This window comes from Caretta caretta, chromosome 5, assembly GCF_965140235.1.
Source record: "Caretta caretta isolate rCarCar2 chromosome 5, rCarCar1.hap1, whole genome shotgun sequence".
Classification (NCBI taxonomy): Eukaryota; Metazoa; Chordata; order Testudines; family Cheloniidae; genus Caretta; species Caretta caretta.
In genome coordinates, this window is record NC_134210.1 from 111,044,318 (window position 1) to 111,064,545 (window position 20,228).

A 20,228-nucleotide genomic window follows, 5' to 3' on the forward strand; every position below is an offset into this window, starting at 1 on the left:
CACAGACTGGGCTCAGGTCCCTGCTCCGGGCACCACAGCATGAAGAGGGGAGCTGGACCCAGCCCCATGGGACTGGAGCTGCTGCTGCTGCTGCTGCCAGGCTTGCTCTGCTGGCCACTACCAGTAACTAGAGTGACCAGATGTCCCATTTTTATAGGGACAGTCCCGGTTTTTGGGACTTTTTCTTATATAGGTACCTATTACTCCCCACCCCCGTCCCTTTTTTTCACAGTTGCTATCTGGCACCCTCCCAATAACCCATTGTCCCCCCAACTCCACCAGTGGGTGGAAATCCCACTATACTATTTTAATACACTTCCCTGCAAGATTTCATACATTTCTTGGTTCTACTTGTGACAGAAATACCAAAACACTTCTTGTGGAATTTGAGTACTTCTTATTCCAGTGCTGACAGGTAGTGTAAAAGTTACAGAAAATGGAAGGGGAAAATAAGTCAGACATTTAAAAAGATTTAGGTCCAAAAGCGGGCAAGGCTTGATGGCTCAGAGGTTAGGGAGAAGTTATTATTTAACCAAAGCATCCTTAGTAAGAATATCAGGCATTCACTGAAAAGAGTCTCTGACATTAGCTACACAATATCATAGAAGTTCAATACATTTTTGATTTACCTAAAGGGTAAAGTATAGTCTTCTGTCTACAACTAGAAAACCATTTTGTAAGTCATCTTATTTATTGGACTCTATTCTCAAACAACAAAACAGCCAATAATTGAAGCAGGTGTTCAAAGTGTTGCAATTTCCTGCTTTTTTTTTTAACTTTAAAAAAAGAACCCTCATATTGATTACATGTTAATATTGTTGTCTTGGAGCAGATTTTAGCTACTGTTGCTTTGCCAGTGCTAAATATGGGGTGTCCCTGTTTAAAATGGCAGTTGATTAGCAACTTATCTGTTCTGTAGTGATCTGGACCATGATTTTTAACTTACCACTGTTCCTGATCCCAAAACAACTGTCTGTGCACTTCGCTACAGACCCTGCAAAATGTAAAGCACATGGAGGTACTTGCAAACTGCATTGTGGGAATCACTCTTTAGCCAATAGCACGGTACCAACTGCAGGATATTTAAATAAAATGTTTTCTCAAGTTGAAAGCAACTCATGAATTAGCACAATCTGCACATTATCCTCAATGGGCCAAAGTCCCACCAGGGATTTGGCTCAGATGTACTGCCAATGTTATTGTATAGTGAAGGGGTGGGGGAGCTGCCATTACTTAGAAAAGAAACTAAACTCAAAACTCTCATGCCCAACTCTGCTGATTGTTCAGGTGGAAGCTGAAGACCACATAGCAAATATATGTATAAAATACTCCCTGTGTCTTTGCCAACATGACATCCTCTGGAACACACTAATGTTCAAGGTTATGTGTGAGCAAGATGGCTGCCATGTTCACCTGCACAGTAGTGTCGTCATTGCCAATACATGACCAGCACTACTCACAATTTTAATGCATTTTATGAGTATGAAAGATGCTAATCAAAACCAAATTCCAGTGTGTTCTACTTGGCACATTTAAAACATTGCTATGGAAACACATAGAACGCTCCTAGTATGCCAGAAGTACCAAGATCTTTTCCCCCCATGCAGCCACTATTAAATGCAGAATAAGTCTGTGCACTCTGCAAATACCCTCACATTCATACTGACTCTATTAAATCCCAGGTACTACCTGGGATTTAAACTCTTTTATTAAATTAAACTCTTTTCTCTGCATAGTTAATTTATAACACTCGCTTCAATGTAAAGCTGAATTTTCATCATCTGGTTTGGGAATAAAGGTCAAAGTTTAAATCTATATTTAATACCATTTCTTGAAAACTGGGTTTGTGGGTCCCTTTATGTGGCTATTACCTATCTTAAGGGATTTCATATGAAAAAAAACCCCAACCTTTGAAAGCCCAGCAACTGAGACTGACCTTTTGCTTTAACCTTCAGCAAACAGGTAAATAGGTTATTGCTTGTGTTTCTGTTTTTCAAACATTATAATTATACTTCAAAAAAAAAATCCCTTGACCGTCTGTGTTGAGCGAAGCCATGCAAATGACTTTGAATCTAAGAAACTTTGCTCTTTGACTTATAGGCTACAGGGTAAAGGTTAAAATAACAAGCTTTGTTGTCCTGTTTGCAACAATTTCTTTTGAACCTTTATGCCTTCAGCTAAAGTGATCTACTGTAATATTCTAATATGCAAATCTCAGGGTCTTTGATTGTCATGACAAAGGGAAAGTTCACAGTTTTACTTAATTTGGTATTTGATGAAGTTTTTGTAGACAACATTAATAAAAAATGTCTGCGTGCACATAGAGAGGTGTGTGCACTTGTGAAAACATGGAAGGTAGCTGGATATCTGCAGCTTTATGAAAAAAAAATTTGGGCTTTGTCTACACAGCCATTTCTATGTGCAAAACTGGAGCCTCAGCTTGAGAAGCCAGGCTGGAAAATGTGGGCTCTGTAATTCTACTGGGTGACAGTTATTTTATAATATGTTTCAAGTTTATTAAAAATAAGTCAAAAATAAAAAAACATATTAATTATTATAAAGGATGTCTGGTTCAGGGAGATTATACCTTGGTATGGATGACATATTTTTATATTACCTTTTCTTTTACACGCTTAAAATGTTTATGTAATTTACTGAGATATTATAGTATGAAAATACCAAGGACTTGACCTGTCTTAGCAAAGGGGAAAGTTCACATTTATTTAGAGCTAAATGCTGGCATCTTTAATTTGGTATCTGACGAACATGCTTCAGGCCTGGAGGATACGCAACAGTAGAATCACTGCTCTAAGATGCTCATGGGTGGTGGTGTCTCACGTGGAAGGGGCGGGGGTAGCCTCCCCGAAGTGGGGAGGAGACCTCCTCCTGCGGCCCATGTGCTGTACTATCAATTTGCGGTATTCTAGTCTACATGTGGCTAAAGAACCACAGCTGTTTCATACATCAGAGAACAAACAAACAAAGCGAACAACTCCCCCTCCCCCTCACTGTAGGACCCGAATTATCCTATCTCTGGCCACATGTAAATCCCATTAACTTCAGTGAGTCTTCTGCTGTTGCAACTATTGGGCCAATCAAACCTCAGAGCAAATTCAGCTGCGACATGAGTAGTAGCCTAAAATACACTCTGAGTGTAAGCTGATCAGAAAAAAGATGTAAATAGTGAAGTAATGTAGCCCACATTGATTTGCCCTACATCCTACTTTATCTATCACCCTCCTAGTTGCTTATTATGCTACTGACCTTTCTTCCCTTTCAGAATGTAAGCTACACACACTGAATGCCAAATCAATGCAAATATTTTACCCCTGTACAACCATTTTCTGACCAGTTTGCATCATCATTTATGTCCACTGCTGAACTTGACCAAGAGACACCCATGGGAAATGCACCTACTTTCCCCAGGTATGGAGTTGACCCTGTGTTTTTAACCCATTTTTTCTCTTTTTGATAGCTGGATGCCGCTAACAGGAACCCTTTGTAGTAGAGAGCCCTTCCCTATACAAAACTCAAATGGAAAAAATCCAAGTTACCTCCTACATACTTTAAAATAACACTTTCTAATGACTCCTTATGATGTTGACACATTTACAATGTTGATTTAAGGAGAATGGGGAGTGTAGGTCTGCCTGACACCAGGGATATAAAGTTATTGGCCTGCTGTTTAGCCACACTGAAATGACTGTCAATAGTGCCAACATTCTAGGTATTCATAACTTAGACAACAGGCAAAATGGCCTCTGAGGGAGCGAGAACCCCTTTTGAAGGCTCCCTCTTACTGCTCCTCTAAGACTGGATTGAACTGGGTAGTGGGTACGACATCCTGTAGTTATTAATATATTTGGCTTTACAGTGTCTGAACTTTTTGTGAACCATTTCAGCACAAATTTAGATTCTGTACCATAATACCTGCTAAAGATTTTTCATCCTTCCTTCCTTATTCTGGGCTGGATCTAATCAGACTGTAAATGTTTGTCAGTCTTCACATGTTCTAATTTTTTGATCACGTGGTCTGACATGAGCCTTATTTTTTTCAATATTTCTTTTTTTCTACCCTGGAGAAATTTAGATCTGTTTCTGGCATGTGTCTCCCATCTTCCTTTGTGCACACAGAAGGAAAAAAAATAATTTCATTTCATTTCTTTCTTTCTTTTTTTTAACAAAGCCTTCTTCTGTCAATCAATTACTCCTGCCATCTCTTAAAGGCCCTATTGTCTCTTTCACTGACCCCATGTTTCTTATGTACTTGAAAAATTCCATTTAAATCTTAATTTGTGTGGTAAACTTCTTTCCATTCTTCACCGTTGCTTTTTTAATTTTGTTTGTGCACTTCCATTCTATTCTTTCTCCAGCTCATTTTAAACTTTTCATGTATCCTTTCCTCACCTCTTGTTACTTTGTCTTTTCCCCTTCTTTGTTCTTTATTAGGTTTGGCAACTCAGTAGGTGGCACTCTTACCCCTGAGTCAGTGCTGAATCATGGCCCAGAGTGAAGTCAGGAGGGCACTGTGACACCTTTCAGATGTGATGGGAAACTGGGGTTCTGACTGGTTGTGCTCATTAAAAATCTCATGATACATTCTGCAAGAAGAGGTGTGTTAACTCCTGTCTCCCAGACAAATTCCAGCTTGAGTGATTACATTCTGCTTACCTAAATTCCCCCTGTAATTTCAATTGGATATATTAATCTTTACTGTGGATCCTAATCTGTTATGCTGTGTTACCATCGGCCATTAAATAGATGCCATGTTCCACCCTAAAAGCAACAGGATGAAGAGATTTTTGTATATATGGTCTGTATATTGGTTTTTCTACTTTTTAAAACACTTTAGGATGAAAGGTACTAATTGTAAATTGTTATTTTTTGCTTTGCACCAATGATTCATAGCTAGAATTCATACATAACCCTTGCACACCCATTAATTTACTTGTAGACACTTTCCATTTCTCCTTCTCCCTTTCCCATGATTGGTGTATCTCAGCACTTCCTGTAGTCTTTCAAATTCTGTGTACTGTTGAAATTTACCATCCTTGCTTTTGCCCGATTCATTCTCTTGGTAGTCTTATTAGAAACCTAACCAGAGCATGGTGAGTATTGCTTAGCTCTATCACTAGACCAAAAGCTTCAGCTAGGACTACTTCTAATAATTCCCACTTGCATGTGCCTAGAAGGGTTAGGGCAGGCTAGTAAAGTGACCATAGTGCCATGTGTAGAATTCATGCTACTGGTCCACATAGTCAGGATAAAGGCATCAGGCTGTTGCTGGGATCAACACAGGTGGTGTTAGAAGCATACTCAGTGGATTACATGAACCAGTGAAAAAACATTTCCATGTGTCCAGGCAGGTTGAAACTGAAAGTCTAATAAGAAGGCAGCTTATTTGGGTTCAACTCCTAGAACAGCCTTTGTGATCTTTGCAATCTTCATTATTACCCCAAAATAAATTGATGACAGCTCCTTTTCTCAATTCCTATCATTATGCAGAGCCAAATCCCACCCTTATATGTCCCCACACAGCTCCTGTTGTGCAAATAGGGCAGAATTTGGCTCATGCTGAATGAGGAAATGGTCCTTTATCATATGGACAAATTCATTGTCCAGTTTTTGCTCTCTTTCAGTGCACAGTCATTTAAGATGCTGAATAGTTCCTTCCCTACTAGTTTACAAACCGTGCTCATTTCTGTTAAATTGCCTCATTTGGTTGCTCCTTCCATTCAGGATAGGTTCTCTAACTTATTTGACTGCGCCCCCCGCCCCTTCTTTGTGTCTGTAGTAATTTATGCCCCCATCCTGCTACACACGTACATAATACTGATAAAAAAATCAACATGCAACTCTCACTAAATATTAAAAACAGGAAGGCATTGATTCAAACAGAGCCAAAGATCCATTGTAATAAGGGCAAAAGCAAAACTGTGATTGTGGTCCACGCTTACAATGAAACATGCACACTTGTGTTCTAACAAAAGGATTAAAGTACAGATGGCAATGACTTTGTACACTGCTATGCAAACTTAACCAAAATCTGTCAAAATGCACAGCACTATCTGAGGACCTGATATGTCTGGAGGCATCATCTTTGCTAGTTATTCACTGCTGTGAGTAAAATGTGCAGATATCCTCCGTCCTTATTGAAGGAGCAAGATGATATTGATGACAATCCAGAAGTCAACATCTTAGATTTGGAGAATAACCTTGCACTCTTACTCACACCTACTGCAGAATGCAGCATCAGGAAGGCCCCTTGCCACAGTACAGGATAAGATCTGTACCACCAGTAAATTCCTGTTTTTCAGCACTTGGTGCCTGTTTTCTGGCAAAGTTTATACTGGGTATGGTGTAATCAGATGTTTCCCTTAAGCAACTGCAGTGTCTCTACTTGTTTTACATCACAAAGGCTAACGTTACACATGGCACACGATAGCTAAATGATAAACAGGAATAATTATTTTTAGATCAAGCGTTTATTATTAGTTTGACTAGCACATTATTAGCACATTGACCAGCAGGGCTCTATTTTAAAAGATGTTGGGCCAAATTCTGCCCTTAGTTGCAACCATCCAAAATCTACAGAGTGTACTATATTGGTCGACAGCTACATTTTTGTCCATTGGGTTATGTTTGTAAGTTGCAGACAAAATCTGTTACACACCCCTCCAAAGTAATACGGCAGAAGGTGGGCCATGGCCCACATGGGGGTTAACAGGATTGTCTAGTGGAGACATAACTGTGATGGGAAGGAATGGAAAAGGACAATGTGGTTGAAAATGAGGATGAAAAAGTAACCCTAATCTCAATCAGTCAAGGGATTCGTGAATGAAAAAAAAATCCTGAAAAGACTTGTGTGTAAAACAGGGAAGCTTCAGGAAGGTCTTATTCAGGAATCCAGAATTTACACAGCAGCAGAAGATAACCCAAGCTGCTGTCCCTGACCTTTGAAATTCATCTTGAAGAAAAGATTTTTCATTGATTATTTTTGAATAATGTATCTGATGTACAGCATTAGACATTAGAATATGTTCTTTCAGTAGTAACCATTTGAGTCATCTTTCCTTCATATGTTTTCTCCTTGAACAAACGTCATTTCACTTGGTGTCCCACTGACTTGGTTGCCTTGTTGCTAGTCTAGGGGGGTTGTGTGGGTTCTTAGATACCATAGTGAGGAACATGGTATAAAAACTAGATAGATGGATAGAAACCATACAAGGATTCGGGTGTCTGTATCTCGCTGTGTTTGTACATTAGAGAGGTATGCTACATGTGCTCAACACAGGGCCTAACTAAAGTAATCCAGGGCTCACACCTAACATGAGGAACTCCTTAACCTGTCCCACCTTGGGGTTTCAGGAAGTTACAGTGTTAATATGAATAGGGCAGTTCTCACCTTTTGGAGCTATCCTTTTAGACTGTCTGCAGACTCAGACAGGCAGCTGGGACGTTTGGTTCGCATTTTCAAGCTTGGCTTAGCATTCATGACTAAAAAAACCCCCAAACCTATTTTTAAGGAAAGCTGTGAAATCTGATCTTATCCTGTGACTCCAGAATAGGGTGCCTGGGCAAGGCCAAAGGCCCTAAATAGTTTCAAACGTGGCTAAGTCATTAGGCACTTAAATTCAATTTTCAAAAAGCAATTTGTGCAATTGTGCTCAACACAGGGCCTAACTAAAATAATCCAGGGCTCACACCTAACATGAGGAACTCCTTAACCTGTCCCACCTTGGGGTTTCAGGAAGTTACAGTGTTAATATGAATAAGGCAGTTCTCACCTTTTGGAGCTATCCTTTTAGACTGTCTGCAGACTCAGACAGGCAGCTGGGACGTTTGGTTCGCATTTTCAAGCTTGGCTTAGCATTCATGGCTAAAAAAACCCCCAAACCTATTTTTAAGGAAAGCTGTGAAATCTGATCTTATCCTGTGACTCCAGAATAGGGTGCCTGGGCAAGGCCAAAGGCCCTAAATAGTTTCAAACATGGCTAAGTCATTAGGCACTTAAGTTCAATTTTCAAAAAGCAATTTAGGCAATTAGGAGTGTAAGTCTTATTGAAAATCAATGGGACTTAGGCTCTTAAATCATTTTGGTGCTTTTGGACATTTTAGCCGTAGTGCATAGGTCTTTACCCAGGCCTGGATAGACTGTGGGTATGTGGCAGTTGCAATTCTACCTCGATCTACCTGCATCTGTGGGTCTTGTCTTGTACATTGCTATTTACATTTTTTTCCTACTGCAACTTGACACCACATTTCATCTGAACAAACAGAAGTTTGATATCTGCTGCTACATTGCTGTCATGTGTCAAATCACACATCCCCGTGGGAAATGGATACAACAACCACCAGAAATTCATGAAGTATCAAGAAGAAGAAATGCTAGAAAGTATGAGGTGTGTGTGTTTTAAAGTTATTTTAAAATGTAACAAAAAAGTGTAAAAACTTCAGGTGCGCCATAAAAATTTACTTCTTCTACCCCCAGTACCTTCTTTTGCTTAAAAGCATGTGAAAAATACAGCTGTTCTGGCTGACCTTTTGGAAGGGCTTTGTCGAAAGAGGTGACATTTTAAACGTGGTTACTGCAGTTATTAATAAAGAATTCTGGCCTAAGTGTTTTCCTATGGAGGAACTATTAAAGGAATGGAGAGGAGGATTCTGATGAATACAAAATCTGCTACTTACAGTACATTAAAAAAAACTGCTATGAAAATACAGCACTACATGAGGAAGAAAAGTTAAACTGTAGAGCACACAAAAATACTGGCACACAGGTTTGATCTCAACCATTTTTTTAGTTCATTAAAAAAATGAAGTAATTACTTTTAAAAGAGAAACTTGCACAAGCACGTTACCAATTTGAGGCGGCATGGCATGCATATTTATAATAGTTTTTCAAGAAGGCAGGTATAATTTAACTGGGTGTAGTTTTTAATACACTTCAGGACTATTTTTATGACAAGTTCAAAATTCTCAACAGCTATCTGGGTGTATGACAGGCCTTTACTGCATTAGTTTCACCAGACAAGGACTGGTGGAGTAAAATTAGTCATGTATGTAAATTATAATCACGCTGAATAGTTGTATGTGCTCATTTAGGCATTTTAACAGTGTGTGATGTTATCCTCTCTGCAGGACTAATAAGCATTAGCCATAATGAGGTCAGTCAGTCAGTCAGGCATTATCATGGGATTTAATTGGGACACTGGTCTCTGCTGAAGTGAAAATTAATAACTTTTGTCAATGTTCTGGCGAAATGTTCTGTCTTATTAAACTATGAGGGTCAATTAGAAAGCATTATGTAATAAAGTCCCCAGCAGCAGAACTCAAATTGAGTTATACCACAGTCATTATTCCAGGGCGATTGCATTTGAAAATGGAAAACCAGAGTGCCATATGGAGGATTCAGGTTCTATTTACAAGCATTGCATGTTAAGGCTTCGACAAGAAGGAAACAATTAAATGTAATGCTGAAATAAATCAAAGCATTGAAAGTGCCATCTCGTGCCAGGGGCTGAATACTGCCAGCACACCACTAGATGTGACTAGGCAAAATGGCACCTGTTTATAAACCTTGTTGGGTTCTATCAGATCGCTTCATCCCTGTGGCACTCTTGGATGACTCAAAATCGGGGGCACACCTGGAAGGTTGAGCCCTGCACATTGACTCATATAAATAACAGTTTATTGTGTGGCGATTAAGACAAGAGATTGCTTTTATTAAAGTGCAGTTATTGTAGTACAACAAATTAAAGAACTTTAAAGCACGTTTAACAGCCTCTGATATTCCCTGTTCAGTCATGTTTTACAGTACTTCAAATGGGCAGAATATTGTTAGGGAGATATAAAGTCTTTGCTGGTGCTGGCATGTAAAAGCAGGGCTGGCAGCCTGCGATGATACAAGGGGAGCAAGAAGGATACAAGTACATTTTCATGGAGATGGTGACAAGCTCAGATATGTGGATTTCCCTCCTCTTAGAAGAAGGTATACAAAGTCACAGCAGAGAAGCAGCATGGTGCTGAATTGTTCTTTATACACTCCACAGAATGCCTCTGCCATTATCAAAGACTGAAGGGTATTTTCATCTCTGTGTGGTAGGGTTTTATCAGAATTTTTTCTCCATTCGTTAATATAAAGCACTGCGGTCTTTACCCACCATATTTTTCCCGTTGGTTCCTTTTTACCATAACAGTAGAAAGTACCACAATGCCTCTTTCTCTGTCATTTACATATTGGGCAATAGAACTTTGCTGAAAGTGGAGCACATGGGAACTGGAGTTGCTTTGGTGTTGGACAGAGTTAGCCAAACTGTGCCCTCAGTTGCACCCTGAAACTTCAATGGGGCTGAGAGCATAACTGAGAGCATAATTTAGGCCCAGTGAATATTATTCTTCCTCTTTAGACTCAGCCAACAAGCAACCACATTGGAGGGAGTGGGTGGAAGATGTCATAGGAGACAACAGTCTTAATGATGCTCTAATGAAGGAAATCCCAAGACAAATTTAGTTAGAAAAATGTAGCACTGCAGTGAAACTGAATCTTCTCATAGATACAGAACCATCTTGATTCACACATAGCACCTGTTGCAAGCAGAGCATCTCAGGCTATGTCAACACGACCATGGTAAGTTGACCTAAGTTATGCAGCTCCAGCTACGTGAATAACATAGCTGGCATCGACGTAGCTTAGGTCAACATACTGTGGTGTCTACAACACTCTGGGTCAATGGGAGAAACTCTCCTGTTGACTTACCTTACTCTTCTTGTTTGGGATGGAGTACTGAGGTTGACTGGAGAGCGATCTGTGGTTGATTTAGGGGGCCTTCACGAGACCCTCTAAATTGTCTCCCGGTGGATCGATCACCGGAGCATCGATCCTGTAGTAGTGTAGACGTAGCCTCAGAAGTGAAAGCCAATTTTCATAGGACTGAATGACCAAACCTCTCTACTTGCCCATGAGATATCCCCATTTAACCCCACAGATATACACAGGGGCCCAATCACATGAGATGTTGATTATTCTCATCACCCACTGAGTTGAGGGCTTTCAGCACCTGGCAGGACTGGGCCTTAAATTGGTTGTCTCAACTGTTTGTATTTGCCTTCATGCCCCAGAAGGCTTGAAATGTCACAGCTCAGGAAGTTATGTCACAGCTGTGCTTTCCAGTATACTTCTTACTCACACATCTGAGGGATACTTTTCAAAAGCACTCAGTGTCTGGCTTATCTCTGATCCCATGGAAGTCAATTATAAAACATCCATTGGAGTTTTACAATTGACTTCCATGGGAACAGCATTTTGCCAGTGTTGTCCACTTCTGAAAGCACCCCTAAAGGCAAATTCTGATTTCCCATACAGTGGAGTCAATAAGGAGAAACTCCATTTTTACTGATTTTGAACTATATATTCCCAAAGGACAATAAATACTTCCTGTTGGCAGTGTGGCTTAGGTGGAATTTTAGGGGAGCTTTGAATGAGGTGAACTCGACTTCTGTTTAATTTAAATCCACTTAATTGGGGCAAAGGATGGAGTTTCAAGAAAAATCACAAACAATACAAAGACCTGGGACCAGTTCTTCTCCATTGACATCAGATTTTCAATAATGTAAGTCTGTCAGCCTCATTGCAATTATTCTAGACTTACACCATTGTGAGACAAGAATAAGGCCCATTAGATTTAGGCATAGGAAGATCTTAATAGAATGAGAACATTTTGCAATTTAGCACCATGCAGCTGAGCATCTCAATTTGCTTGACAAGCACTAATGAATTAAGCCTCACAAATAGACCTGTGAGACTCTGTGCTGCAGATGAAGGTTATTAGCCAAGTTTTTTTTAAAAAGCGATTGTAAGTCTGGTTTTGGGGTGCCCAACATAGGACACCCTAGAGAGGTCTGACCTTTTCAGAAAGAGCCAAGCACCCATCCTCTGAAAATCAAGCTCTTTCAAGTTGGGCACCTAAAAACTGAGATACCCAACATTATTAGTCACTTTTGAAAAAAGTGAGGCCGATTATCCCCATTTTACAGATAGGTAAACTGAGACACATGAAGGTACAGAGACTTGTACAAGGTCCATAGTCAAGCTGTGGCAGAGCTAGGAATAGAACCTAGCTCTCCTGACTCATAGTCCTGTGCCTTAATCACAAGATTATTCTGTCTCCCCCTTCAGCTAGCGCTTCAGGTAACAAGAGAGAGCATGTCAGCCTCTCTTTCTCGCTCTGTGCCATGCATGAGTCACCTTAGCTCTTTGATTTTCCTTCTTGAATGGGATTAATTTATGTAGAATCCTGCTATTTCTGGCAGACATAGACATACATTACACACACACACACACACACACACGTATAACACCACCCATATGCCGTAGTTCCAATTTACCATTTGAAAGCAATCTGTGTTACATTATGGTACATCTTCCCATCACAGTAGTGGTAATACCACAGCAGTGCTAATTCCTTTCAGATGGTGACTGTCAGCAATTTAATGGTGCCCACTGCACAACCCCATTCACATATATATTCCCTCTCACCCACGACACATTCACAAGTACACATACACACATTCATATGCACCCACCTCCCCACTGACCTATACCCACAGACATTCCTCATGCAGGCTTCCATATCCTTTTCAGGTGCTCAGGCCACTAGAGCATTCAGCTTCACTTTGTGGTTTCCTCCTGGTTTTGTAACAGCATTGCAAGACCAATGTCAGGGATTTTTGTTGTTGGCAATAGTAAGTGGTTGGAAAAGTGCTGATTCTTCCCTGTCTTTACATCTACATTGTTTAGGAGGCCTTAGCACAAAACAGTGCTAGGTCTCAGTGCTTGGCTGCCCACATAGTTTGGCACAATGATGGAATTTTGGCAGAAGTGCCGTATAGAAACAAACAAAAAAAAGTTTGATTAATCAACAGGAGAGAGAGAGAGAGAGAAGATGAAGTCTATTCTAAAAAAGTCTAATCAGTTTTAAAACAACTTTAACAAGGAATAAAAATTGTTAAATCTCTTTGATGGTATTCAAAGAGCCTTTTTTAATATATGAGAAGGCACATTCTAAATTCTTAACACTCCTAGTATCACCAGTCCTTTTTTCCACTCAACCATATTAATTCCATAATTTAGAAGGCCTTGAAAAGTAGCAGGATCAAACTGCAGCATAATTGGATATACTATGCATTTCCAGTGTGGATTTTGGTCCGTGGTAAGCATGGGAGATTTCTTTCTTTTTTTCTTTGTTTAAGATCATATAGAGAGGACTTGTTTGGAAGAGGGAGTGGAACCTTGCCCATGCTCCTACCCCAGTGAATAGAACATTTACAGTATGGGAGAACTAAGCACTGGCGCAGGAAAATGCTTGTCATTTATTTGGTACTGACAGTTCCTTTGTGATTGGAGGGAATCTAATGAACAGGAAAATCAATATGGGTTTACTGAAGAACACCAAACAAGGCACTGAGCAGGAAGGGACATCACAGTGCACTTTTTCTAGGAACAAATAGGTTCAGATATTTTAGATCTCTCTCCTCTTCCCCAACACAAACACACCCTCCTGCGTTCAAGCATTAGCTCCGCTGACCTGAGCACTCCATGGAGTGATAAGACTTGGGAATTTTGGATCAAGGTTAGCCCCCAGAAGGAAGGGACAACTGCAGGTCTCTATGGGAGTTCTGCAGGGCTTTTCTAAAAACAGAAGGCAAGAAAGAGAGAGAGACACACACACACAGAGCAGGAACATCTGAACATCTGCTGGAAAATCCTGACTGGCTTGTTCAGCTGAGTTCAGCAGCACCAACAGCAGAGGAGTTGGCAGGTATCACCACACTTTAGCTGGAAATTGTTGCAGATGATCTCAAGATATAAATTAGAATAATCTGGACAGCGACCCAGGGTTCCCTCACCCCCAACCAATCCACATCCTAAAAGGTGACAACAATGTGTGTGTATGTGTGCACGCACGCACATGCATGTGTGTGTGTAACACCCCATATTCTGTCGCATTCATGAGCTATATTGCTTCCTTTAAAACTGCATAGAGAAACAAGGAAGAAAAACAATCAGACTGCTGTTACACAAAGTGAGCAATTGCTACTGACGTGGGTTTTTACAGGGGAGAAGATTCAATACACTTAACTAAGTGTATTGCACCTTTCTCCCTGTATTCATGCAGTATAAGAAATACTAGCATTCTTTCCACCTAGAAACCACACATAAACATGTATATGCATTTTATGTGTGTAATATCTGGGTGTGCATCATATAGTAACATAACTCATGCTGCCACACACATATATTACAGACACACGGTCAAACACAGAGATCTAAGATGGACCCCTTAAATACTCCACTCAGTTCTTGACAAGTGTTCCCCAGTACACCTACAACATTCCTGGCAGAATCTTTTAAGACTAATCAGTCAGCAGCCCTAATCAGGGATTTTCACCATTTTCTGAGCAATTCACAGTTATGTGGGCTTCATTGTCTTTCCCACTGTACCATCTCCACTTCACAACATAGGCAATAGGCTCTGGACAGCAGGACAGCTAGATCCAATAAATCTGAGACCTGTCTAGGTGCTTCATTTATCAAGAGGCCTAATTTACCCAGGCCCTTTAGACTAATTGCAGATTTGCAAAAAACGCTGATAGTGTAGAACAGTGTATTGTGAATGTCCCTTGCCATATTCCTGCTAATGTGTTTCATCTGGAGTACATAAAAAGACAGGGATGCTGATTTTAGACACAGCACTTTGGGGCTAATCCAGTTAAATGATTATCCCTAAAAATCTGCAGTGATGTCATTTTCCCTATAGTACTCTGCCAGTTGCCTTGTTTGCGTTATTGTGAGAAATATGTGATCCCACACTTGTTTTCAGATACATCTCATAGAAATCTAAATAACTCATTATTTTTCGAATTCACTATAACCCTCTCTCTACCCACTGTCCCTGCTATTGTCCAAAGCAACTATTTTAGTGGCAAATGCTGGCATGGGCCACTGTACCGCTGTGACTACTGAGAGCCCTGTACTGCCATCACTTGACATATACAGATGCCTGATATATGTTCCTTGATATCCTATTGCTTCCTCCTAATCAATCTCCTCTCCCCTTTATCTCCATCTATCCATGCTTGCAATACTGGGGTTATCACTGATCCCGCCCCCCCATCCCCCCATACCTCCTTTCTTCATCTCCAGGCACACCCTCTGCAACATTTCCAAAATCCATCTCTTCTTCGCTCTCCTCACTGCTAAAATTCTGCACCGGCTCCATCTCAGCCTTCTTCCTCCCTTTCTCGCTCCACTCCAATCCATATGGTGGCTAATATCAACAGCCTTGCCTGATGCCCTGACCACATCACTCCCCTATTCAAAGACCACCGCTTGCTTCCAGTCTCATTCTGCAGCCCATTCAAACTCCATGCCCTGCACAGTGTCACTCCTCCCTTTCAGCAACATTCACCATGGGTTAAATTCACCCTAGTGCACAAGGCCAGCACCAGGCCTTTCTACCACTTTAGTACGAAAATAGGGTTTATGTGGGTCTTGGGTGGGGTATATAAACTTATGCAAACTTTCTGCAAAAGGGTGGATTTCATCCCAATCGCATAAATGAAACAATTCCTTTGCCTTCACTGGAGGTACCCCCAGCAGTGAATTTGGCCCTATAGCTCTGCCCTAGTCTTCTGCTTCAGCCCTGCTCCTGCTCTGCCAAATCTGCCAGATTCACCATACTCATTTTTCCCTTCGCTGCTTGAGACTCTGCCTTTTCCTACACTGCCCCTCAAACCTGAAATTCCCTCCCTCTTCCTGAGCATGCTCAGTGTCCTCACTTTCCTTCTGTAAGTCTCTCTTGCCCTTCCTTTGCCTCTTCTGCCTCCTGATTGTCTTACTTACTGTAAAAGCTCTTCTTATAGATTCCAAGTCCTCTTTGGGTAAGGACTGTGTCTTCCTGTTTGTAAAATGCCATCGACTAGAAATAGTTATTCATAGTCACACATAACTCTCACCGCCTCCAATGGCAGCTGTGTGTGCCGAATAAGTGCAGCATGCAGCTCCAGATGTGTTTCACTACTGCTCTGACATGTGAATGGCTGACTTTTGCCATGTGGATTTGGTGACAGTTCAGGATCTGGAATAGATAAAACATGAGAAAATCTTTGTTTGTCAATAAGTGGCTGCAGATAGGTCTGTCACTATGGCAAAGTCAGGAATTTGGCTCGATAAATACTACCAAGCTTTGAGAAATATTTTTATTTATTTGTTTTACATGGACTTATTTCAGCTGAACCTTTGACAGTGTGGGAAGGGGAAGCAATGTGGCTAATTTCTCAGGTATCCCAGTGATATTTCATCTGGGATTGTGAGTGTTCAGAATGGGAATATAAAACAAATCTCACTGACAGGGTTAATGAGACGCCCACTTTGGATGTTTCCTCCCTCCCTGTTAGGTGTACCTGAAGTATGACCCCAGAATTCAGATCTATTTACAAATTGCCACAAAAATTCTGGGCCAAATGAGAGGGAGCTGTCTCTTGAGCATGCTTAAGGCATCCTTTGAGGCTTTCCGCACCTCATGGGATAGAGACCTTATTCTGTACACAGCATTTCCTCTCAAATGTGTCCTAACCACTTTCCAGAATGGAATAATCCTGTTACACTGTTAAATAGCTGGGGGAGAGAGAAAAATTAAGAGGCTTATATTTCATGACATTTTTTATTAAGTCTACTTTCTTCACAGCCCGACAATCAGCTTTTGCCAGGCTGCTGCCCTGGAGCCAGGAGTTTGGTGCAATAATATACATCCCTGTGTAGAATAGCTATGAGCTGGGCACCAGAGAGCAGATACACAACATGAACCCCAGATTTCTCATTAGCATTAAAGGGGTGTGGGGGAATTACCTAACTGATTTCTTATGGCCCACTCCAAAAAATGAACCCCAATGTTTTTGTAATCTGTATCTTATCCATTTCCAGACTCTAACATGCAACTTCAGGACTGTAGAGAAGTGTTCTAGGGGGAGGTTGAAACTAATGAAACTCTGGCTGACTTTTTGAATGTGCATACACATATATCAAGCTTATCCCACATGCATATGTCATACAGAGAGAGTAGTTTTTCCATATTAACGATGGCATTAACCTTCTGTACTACATCACTCCCTTTAATATTCTCAAACTCTGTAAATATTTCACATATCCCACTATATCCTCCCCTGCACAAATACAACCTGTACTCCGTTTGTTTGTTTTTTGTTTTTTGTTTTTAAAAGGCAAATTGATGGAAAACCCAAACCTCAGCCAGGTCCTGCATTGTTTCTGAGCTAGTTGAGAATGAAGTTTCATTCCCTTTTTCCTGTCCCCTATACAGAGCTGGTGGTTTCTTAATATTAAATGTTAACTTCAATTTGTTTTTCCGACTTCCTAAAATGTATCTACATACAGATAATTCCAATACTTTTCAGACAAGTTTTTTGGGTGTTCAACCAAACTGAACCCTTTGGGATTTGTTCATTGCTAGATTCATCATTGGGACATGCTGCTTTGCCACAAAAGGAAGTATCTTGCTGGGGAAATGACAAGATATTACTCTGTGAAAAATTCACGGTCTTGCACATGGCATTGATGGTGAAAATTCATTGGCCATTAGAAAAATTCACAAGAATGCAGATTCACTAATTTGCAGGAATACTCATGGAGACCGCAAACTATGAATGTGAACATTAGTTTCATGGGAACTGGTACTGTAGCTTTGCACTCTTTGACTATGGGATCAGATAACCTGCTGAGACCATTAAGCTCCAGTTGAGTTTCCTGGGAATTGACAGTGCTCAGTTTACCAGGATTTGGCCCAGTGGGAGTTTTGACGGAGGAAGGACTTAAAGTCTGGGGCCATTAATAGTACCCGATCCTGGTGCCGTTGAAGATCAATGGGAATTTTACCATTGACCTCAACCAGAATAAAAACACTCCCAAAGACCTTGCGCCAGCAAACACTCGTATAAGTAATCCTTATCCTCAGGCTAAGGTGCAATGCACCCTGAGCGGAGAGCCAGTGCAAGGCCTGTGTACAACTGACATCTTAAGTCAGCCTTTAAAATAGAGTCTAATTGGTGCTTTCGTGATACATAGACCTGGTCCGCTGTGCAGGGGTGAGATTCCCTTTGGCACTAAGGTAAGAATTGCTCATGCTTGCAGAATCAGGCTCTTCCAGCTCAATTCTGCTCCCACTGAAGTCAACGGTAAAATTCCCATTGAGTTGAATGGCAGCAGGATTAGGTGTGTATTGTACTGAATTTCATTTGCCAGAGTAAAGATAAAGGACATAGTATAAATAAGGGCTTCAGGAGTGGGTCCTAAATGAAAAACATTAAAGAGCATTAACTAGCAAGACTAAAACCACGTTTCCTAATCAAGGGCCAGGTTCTATAGTTATACCAAATTACGCCAGTGGAGGATCTGGTCCCAAAGCAAGCTTTGCTCCTTCTTGTCTAAAGATTCACTGCCATTTACGACACCAAAGCAACAATTCTCTTCAGAGCACAAAAATACAAATGGTTTTCTTTCTGCAAAAAAGGAACCATACAAAAGACCCCAAAGATGTTCTTTACAACAGTGTAGCTTAAAACCAAAGGAGCACATGTTTATTGCGATACTAACTTCTTGAAAAGAAAATGATGCTTTGGAGCCTCAAAGATATTCTTTCCATGGACCTTCTAGGCATGTATATAAATGGAAGAAAATCAGAGCAACAAGGAGGGTTTTTTCCCTATATTGATTTTTGTTACATTTCTGGTGACTTACTGAAAAGATAGCCAGAAGCAATTTGTAGGTACACTAACAAACTTCACAACACTGTGCAGGCCTGCCCAGGGTTGTTACTACAGTGTAAAAATATTATATAGCTATTCAGCCCCATCCTTAAACAGGCCCATTTATTTCAATGGAGTTGTGCTGATTTACATTGGCTAAGGATATGGCCTGAAGTCCTTTTAGCACTAGACTTCATTCTGTTTTCTCCTGTACTTTGTCATGAAAGTTGGAATAATAAAATAGATATTGTCATTTGTAAGGAATTTAATGAAATAATAAACACTCCAGATAGTCAACTTTCCTTCTAGCTAGTCTTCCTTCAGGAAGCAGACAATCGTAGAACCTTAATATTCCACCTAAACTTCAGCCACAATGGGCCTGATTATTCTCTCACCCATCATGGTATAAATCAGAAGTATTTCCACTGAAATTAATTTATCAAATTCTGCTTTCATTTACACTGGTGTAGGTTTAGAATAATTCCATAGATGTTATTGCAGGTACTCCAGTCTACAACAGTGTAGACGAGAGTAGAATGCGGCTCACAGGCATTTTATACCAGTGTTCCTGCATTTACTTCAATGGAGTTACTCCTAATTGGAAGGTCCCATCTTTTGTCTGATGTTACTTATATTTACTCACACCAGCCAAAAAGTTTGCTTTAGTTATAATAGGAAGGGCTACAATATGTTTTTTTGTTTGTTTTATTTTGAAGCTTGTATACTTAGAAAATAAATTTGGTCATTAAGAATGGTCATTAAAGTTGCATCCCATAAATTATGTGCATAAATAATATATTCAAAGATTAACTATCAGACGAAAGGAAAGATGGCTATGTAAATTCTGTGCCCTGAAGCTCTAGAAAGTGAAGAGCTCTTTGCTCCTATGTGTTTTGGTGAACAGGTGTTTTGGCTTTCGGGCTGCTTCATCTGTATAAGCTAGTTACCTGGAACTCCAGGGGGACAGAAGCCCCACAGAGAAAGGAGGTCTCTGCCCCCATCTACTGGTGAACAGGGAGATGTGTTGCTACAGAGAGCTATCCAGAATTCTTCCAGTGACACTTTGGGGGTCACCATAACTTTACATAAACTCAAAATTGGTGAGGTAGTGGAACCGAAGAAAGAGTGGAGGGGAAAGGGTTCTTACCTTATGGCAAGGACTGTATAGTAAGGTGCTCAATGGTTCTGTAAACTAAGCCACCTAAGGAATCAGTCCACTTAGGAGGAGTCTTTACTGAAACGGCAGAGGTTTGAAGAAAAATTGTGTAAACTCTGATGATGATGATGATTGATGATGATGATGACAAAGATGATCTTACTTCCACCCAGTAAATAAAGCTGAAATCATTCTAGCTGGGTTAGGTAGAGGAGCCTCAGGACAAGACTGGGCAGTGCTTCCCTAGGGATTT